Source organism: Amblyomma americanum, chromosome 1 (genome assembly GCF_052857255.1).
Source record: "Amblyomma americanum isolate KBUSLIRL-KWMA chromosome 1, ASM5285725v1, whole genome shotgun sequence".
NCBI classification, from domain to species: domain Eukaryota; kingdom Metazoa; phylum Arthropoda; class Arachnida; order Ixodida; family Ixodidae; genus Amblyomma; species Amblyomma americanum.
Window position 1 is genome coordinate 440,368,457 of NC_135497.1, and position 6,103 is coordinate 440,374,559.

The 6,103-nt window shown below is 44.0% G+C and overlaps 1 pseudogene; it reads left to right on the forward strand.

The window, feature by feature from the left end:
* Window positions 1–3,523: 3,523 nt before the first annotated feature.
* Window positions 3,524–5,050, forward strand: LOC144125363 (uncharacterized; annotated as a pseudogene).
* Window positions 5,051–6,103: the final 1,053 nt, after the last annotated feature.

The window sequence follows — 6,103 nt, forward strand, 5'->3', positions numbered from 1 at the left end:
TTTTTTTCTGGGGGTGAAGAAAGGGGGGTAGAGTAGAGATCGTTCTCGTATATAATAGCAGGATATGTATATAGCACAAGCCATCCAAACAAGTTGATCCACGCTTAAAACTTCTCACCAGAAAGTTAGAAGTCGTAATTTATAGTTGTAAAACCTTTTTCGTCATGTTGCATAGCACAATTCACTCCGAGTAACAAAACTGCCTAAAACCGAAAGTCACTTAATTCAGAGAAAGATCTTTGGAACCTAAAATTTGCAAGATTCGGAACACTGGTTTGTTTGTTTTTTTGCAAGTGTCAAGCTGGTGTGATTAGCCTGTTTTATGTGCTAGATAGATTCTTGGGTAGATGTAGTTGGGTTTGCGGGCCGTGGGGCAATGGGTTATCCACATTTCGCCCCGGGCGCCGCTGACTTGGTCCTTGTATGCAGATTTTTTTTTAAGCAGCTCGCCGCGTGGCCCACAGTCCGGCGACGGTCGCCCGGCCGTTCTAAAACAAACAGAGCAAATGCTGCTGGCAGAGGGCTGCCGAGCTAAAAAATAAAAGCAGTAACGGCAGCGAGGGGTGCCTGAATGGGACCCGCTCCATGCCTGCGCAGTGCCTGCGTGTCTTGCACCCCGGCGCATTGTTTAGGTCCGTTTTATGGCTTTTCGAGCACAGTGTCAAAGAAAGCTTTGAGGACGTAGCTTGAAGAATGAAGCTCTCTTGGAAGGCTACTGGCGGGCCATCCTCTGGGTGCACGTGCGACGGTCGTGCAGCTGGATGTCGGTGCTTCTGGCCAGCGGGGCTCAGATGCCACCCTGTATCTGTTTTTAGAGCACCGGCTGGTGGAAGTTGCGCTTGTGTGTATTTTGTTGTCATGTTGATGTTGCTTTTGGAGTTTGTGGAAAAGTTGGATCGACTTCTTGGAATGCTCGCGGTCCTCGCGAGCAAACAAGCTCGTGGGCACCGGTGTGTCATTGGTCCCTTCAATTTAAGAGAAAATGCTCCGATTGGCTTTAAGAAGCTCATTCCTGATTGGTCGCTAAAATGGTCCCCAGGATGCTGGGGAAACGGATTTAAAGAGGCGTTTTGGCACCAAAAGGGGGTGACTTGGGCAGGGGCTCTTGGTGGAGAGTCGGAGTCGTGAGAGTACGGACAGGGCCAAACTTTGCGCTGGCCACGTTCCGAAGAACGAGGAGCCCCTATGTGTAGCACGAGTCAAGTCGGTCAGGCAGGACAGTTTCGTAGGGGCGAGCTTTGGCCCGACGCTCCTGATCGTTCTTGATGGCAGCGACCACACTGGTCGATGTGTAAAATATGTAAATGGTTTAATAGATAAACCAAGCTGTACATTTCTGCCGAGAAGTTTGCCTACGCCTCATCTTCCTCCTGCAACGTGTCGCGCCCAAACGGACCCCTAGGGCCCCTAAGTCTAACTGGTGTCTCTCAGAGTTTACTTTTTCCCTTTACCCAGCTCAACTGATGTTCTCTTCAAACCGGGGTACAGTGCCTGTTTCTCTGGACATGCCGTTTCAAGTCGTCCGACAAGTGGACAAGGACTGTGTGCTTGGAATTGATCACCATAAGGACAAATGTGAAAGCACTAGCACTGTAAGCACCTTGTGATCCAAACAATATTGTAGAGTAATAATGACAATAACAATCATTGGTGCAGTTATTTTTTATTTAATTGTGTACAGGCTGATGACACATTTGGCATATGTTTTCGTTAAGCAAATGATTATATTAAGTATTTATAAAAATGAGTCTCGGTTTAGTGATTAAAGTTTAGCTTCAGCACAAGTCCGGCATTCATGGGCTGAATCCCATGTTTCGACAGTAATTCATCTTATATGCATAGTCGCGTTATGAAGCCATTGGAGATTGTATGGAGGACCATCCAGGGTCGAAGGGCAGCCTGGGCAAAGAGCACCAACCCGAAAGATGGGCGAGTTCTACGAATGATGTCAGCAGCTGACGCTGCCCGTCTAATTTCCTTGTTTGCCTACAAACGGGAGTCAGTTAACAGCAGTTTCTGAATTATATAGGGCAGCGCAGGCAGCTGTCTATATTAAAGCATTTCTTAAGCAAAACAGACCATAACGTTTTGCTACTTTCTGGTTACAAAAAGGGTAGTGTTTTGGAGGCAGAAAATTTTTAAAATCCTCTAGCTAAACATGGCAGACCCTGTGCATATGAACTACATAAAATCTGCAGTAAGGTACTGATTTCATTGCAATAACGTGCACAGACAGTGGTAATTTTCATGTGTGGCTATGCTTTTAGGCACAAGATCCAACTGACTGGTCCAGCGAAGTCTTTTGCAAAAAAAATCAAGCTGCAAGGAACCAAGAAGAAGGGGTGCACTGCAAGCATGCATCTAAAGTGGATCAGCATGTACCCAGAATTCAAGGTTGGCCACTGTTCACGCATTTTATTGAACAATGCAGTGAAGCACAAGTCTTATCTCCGAGTTGGAAAAACAAGAAGAATAAATTTATAATTAGGTACACAGAACATACTGCACAGCATTTTCAGACACATTTCAGACCAATACTTTGACCAATAGACTTTTCAAAATTTCAGTGTACAGCTCGTTTTTGCTGAAACTATGGCCTATGGTTTTACGCTTATCTTTTACAGCAAGAGCTGTTTATGTGAAGCTCCTCATAGCACCTCACTGAAGCACCAGTTATAATAATTAGATGCGGAAGAAGCAGTAGCTCTCGCTGGATATTGCACCAGGTGTCAGGCCTTAGCCTTTTCTTTTTATGTGTTTAAAAGTTCAGCTATGTGCTTTGCCTTAGATTTTAATTTATAATACTTCCTACATTAAAGCATAAAGCTTCAGCATTGAATATGATTATTTTATCATGACCATTTATGTATCCACATAGTATGATCATGCACCAGATTGTACCGTAAGTTGATTAATACTAAAAAATCAAGTTTATGCTCTGCTTTCACTGCAACACACAATTTGCACATTCTCATCTTTATACTTGCCAGGCCTTTTGTAATAATCATTTGTTTGCTAAGTTTAGGGATCCTGTTGAACAGGAAAACAAATTAAATCAGTTTCTTTTACTTGTAATAATAAAACCTTCTTGTAACCTCGAGTTCATCCTAATCGATTAACAAGAATTGCTATGTGGAAAAAGCAAGCCTAGTTAACGTCATTGGAGGCATGAACAAAGGCATTTAGAAAATTCATGCTAAACCACATTTCTTTCACTTGGCCCCTGATAAATTAATTATTTTGCTGTTTAATTTGTCAGAAAGGATCTTTTCCACATAAAAGAGTGAGCTTCTTTTATTGTGTTGAACTCTTATTGTGATCAGATTTTTATGTGTTCATTGTTCTGCTTGCATTTCAGGTTGACATCCCTCAACACACAGGGATAGGAAAATCTCTGCAAATGAAGGCGGCAAAAATAAGAGAACTTGAGGAGCAAAAGACCCATGTAAACTGCAGAACTGAACAGCGCATCTATGTGGCAATCTCGCCCATGAGTTTCCACCATGCTCACAAATTTGGTGAAATGGCAGGCTTCAGCCAGACTGTAAACAAAGCTGTGTCGGCACGAATTCAGGACCTTGTTTGTGAGGGCGTGACATCGGTACAGGAAGTGAAAAAGTGTCTTGACTATTACGTACAAGACGTTCTGTTTGGAGGGAAAAACAAGCCATCAAGAAGCTGCAGAGCATTCTTCCCAACACAAGAAGACATACACAACCACATACAGGCTGCTCTTTTGATCAAGAAAATGCTAAGCAGTTAATTGATAAATATCAGAGAGAGGAGCCTGATAGCAAATTCTTTTACACACAGTATCAGAAGAAAACTGAACAAATCAATAGCCTTCCAAGTGATGACGTTTTGGAGCAAATGGAGCAGGAATGCGAGGAAACGCTACTGTTTTGTTACCAGTCAAAATTTATGGATGAAATGCTCATAAAATATGGACAATCAGTTTCATGCCTGGATGCAACGAACAAAACGACAGACTGTGCTCTGCCACTTTTCTTCATTGTCGTGAAGACAGCACAAGGCTACATGTGTGCCGGTGTTTTCATAACGCAATTTGAAACGAGTGCCTGCGTCGCAGAGGCCCTTGAAGTGTTCATGCAGTGGTGCCCCGACTTCAATCCGCAGTATTGGATGATTGACTACAGTCAGGTAGAAATCAATGCCCTTCAGAGCAGCTTCCCCCAAAGCCAAATCACAATTTGTGATTTTCATAGAGAGCAGGCATGGGGAAGGTGGCTAAGCAGGTCCGAGAATTGCACTGTTGCAAAAGAAGATGTCCTCTTTCTGCTGCGAAGAATAGCCAATGCAACCTCTGAGGAAGAAATGAATCAATGTATTAATGATCTCAAAGCATCTCGGCATTGGGAAAATGAAAAATTCAGATGTTACATTGACACACATTGGCTGAGAGTGAAAGAAATGTGGGTGCGTGCATATAGGTTAGGCTATGATGTAGTGCTGACGACAAATAATGGCACTGAAGCACAAAACAAAATCTTGAAGCAGTATTACATCAAAAACAGCCATGGCAGAAAGTCTTTGGCAATGCTGATCTCTACACTTGTCAAGCAATTTCAGCCTGACAGACAACATCAGCACCAAAGGAAGGTAATGAGCCTGTCATCATCGTACCGGACATACAAAAACAACATCCCAGAATATTTGCACAACCGGCCACCAGCTTTTATTAAGCATGTAATGCAGAGGATGTTCACTGCATGCGAGTACACGCATGAAGACATCAAGAGAAAATCTGCGGTAGGACAGTACCTCGTACAGTCGCAGTCGTCATCCAGCTGGCACACGGTGGATTTTGCAGGGCCGAACTGCACGTGCATGGATTTTGCAGCAACAAAGTTTCCGTGCAAGCACTTTTGTGCAGTGTTCAGGCTGACCGAGAGTTCAATTTCTGACCTTCCTGAAAGCTACCTGAATCGGCCTCATGTTGCTGTGACAGCCTGTGCTACTGCTGATGACCAAGAAAACGAACCAGACAGCCAGGAAGGGCATGGAGGAGGAGCAAGTTCGCATGAAGTGACAGCTCTCAGCATACCTCTATGTTCTTCGAATCAGCTGAAGATGAAGCGAAACAACTTTCGAAGCATAATGGAGAAGTGTGGCAGTCTTCTTTTTTACTGCAGCGATTCTTCAGCTCTAGACAAAGCAGCAGAAAAACTGGAGGAAGCCTATTCTCTTCTTGCACAATCAGTTCCGTCTACCAGCGGTCTGTTCATCAGAAACTCCCCAACAAAAGGCTGTTCAGGTCAAGCATCCCACGCTTCACAGAAGGATGCTGTACGAGCAGCACCTAAGATTTTGCAAACAGAAAGGACGAACAAGGGGCACTGGCGCACTAGAGGCCGTGTTGGGAAACAGGCAGATGAGCTGCGCAAGACCATTAATGTTAACCCCTTAGAGTAAGGAATCACTCAGTGGGGCACCATGATGCAAGAGGAAAATTTCACAAACAAGGAGCAATGATATCTGGAGATTAAAGCACCTGGCCATGACAGATGCCATAGTACAGGGCTCAGGATAAATTTTCATGACCAGAGGGTCTAGAATGCGCTGGCATTGCACAAAATAGAAGAATCGTCGCATCTTGTCCTGGCTGAAATGTTGTCACCTCAACTGGGATTTAATCTGCAATGCCATGCTGAACAGTGGAGCGCCTGAGCCACTACAGTAGGTATTTACCAGTAAAAGTGGTTGCTATGGGACCAGCTGTACCGCATTTCTTAGGTGTGTGGCTTATTAGGAGAACACATTATTCATATAGTGAAGATGGAGGATAGGAGGATGCAATTCAAGATTTCTTATTCATTCTTGGCCCAGTTTAACCACCATCATGAGATACTTTCTCCCTCAAGGCTGAACCTTCTTATGCTTAAGAGTCAACAAATGGGACAATTTTTGACATGGTAATAATCCTATCATCTTGACTATGCCCTCAGTTTTGGTGAACCACCAGAGTGTTCTGCAATAGAACTACAGGAAGCTTGAAAGCTTTGCCTGCATCTCTATTAAGGCTTACTCCCTGCTTGAGCCTTGCTACGTCAAGAAATCAGTCTACTGCATCTGTACACCTCGG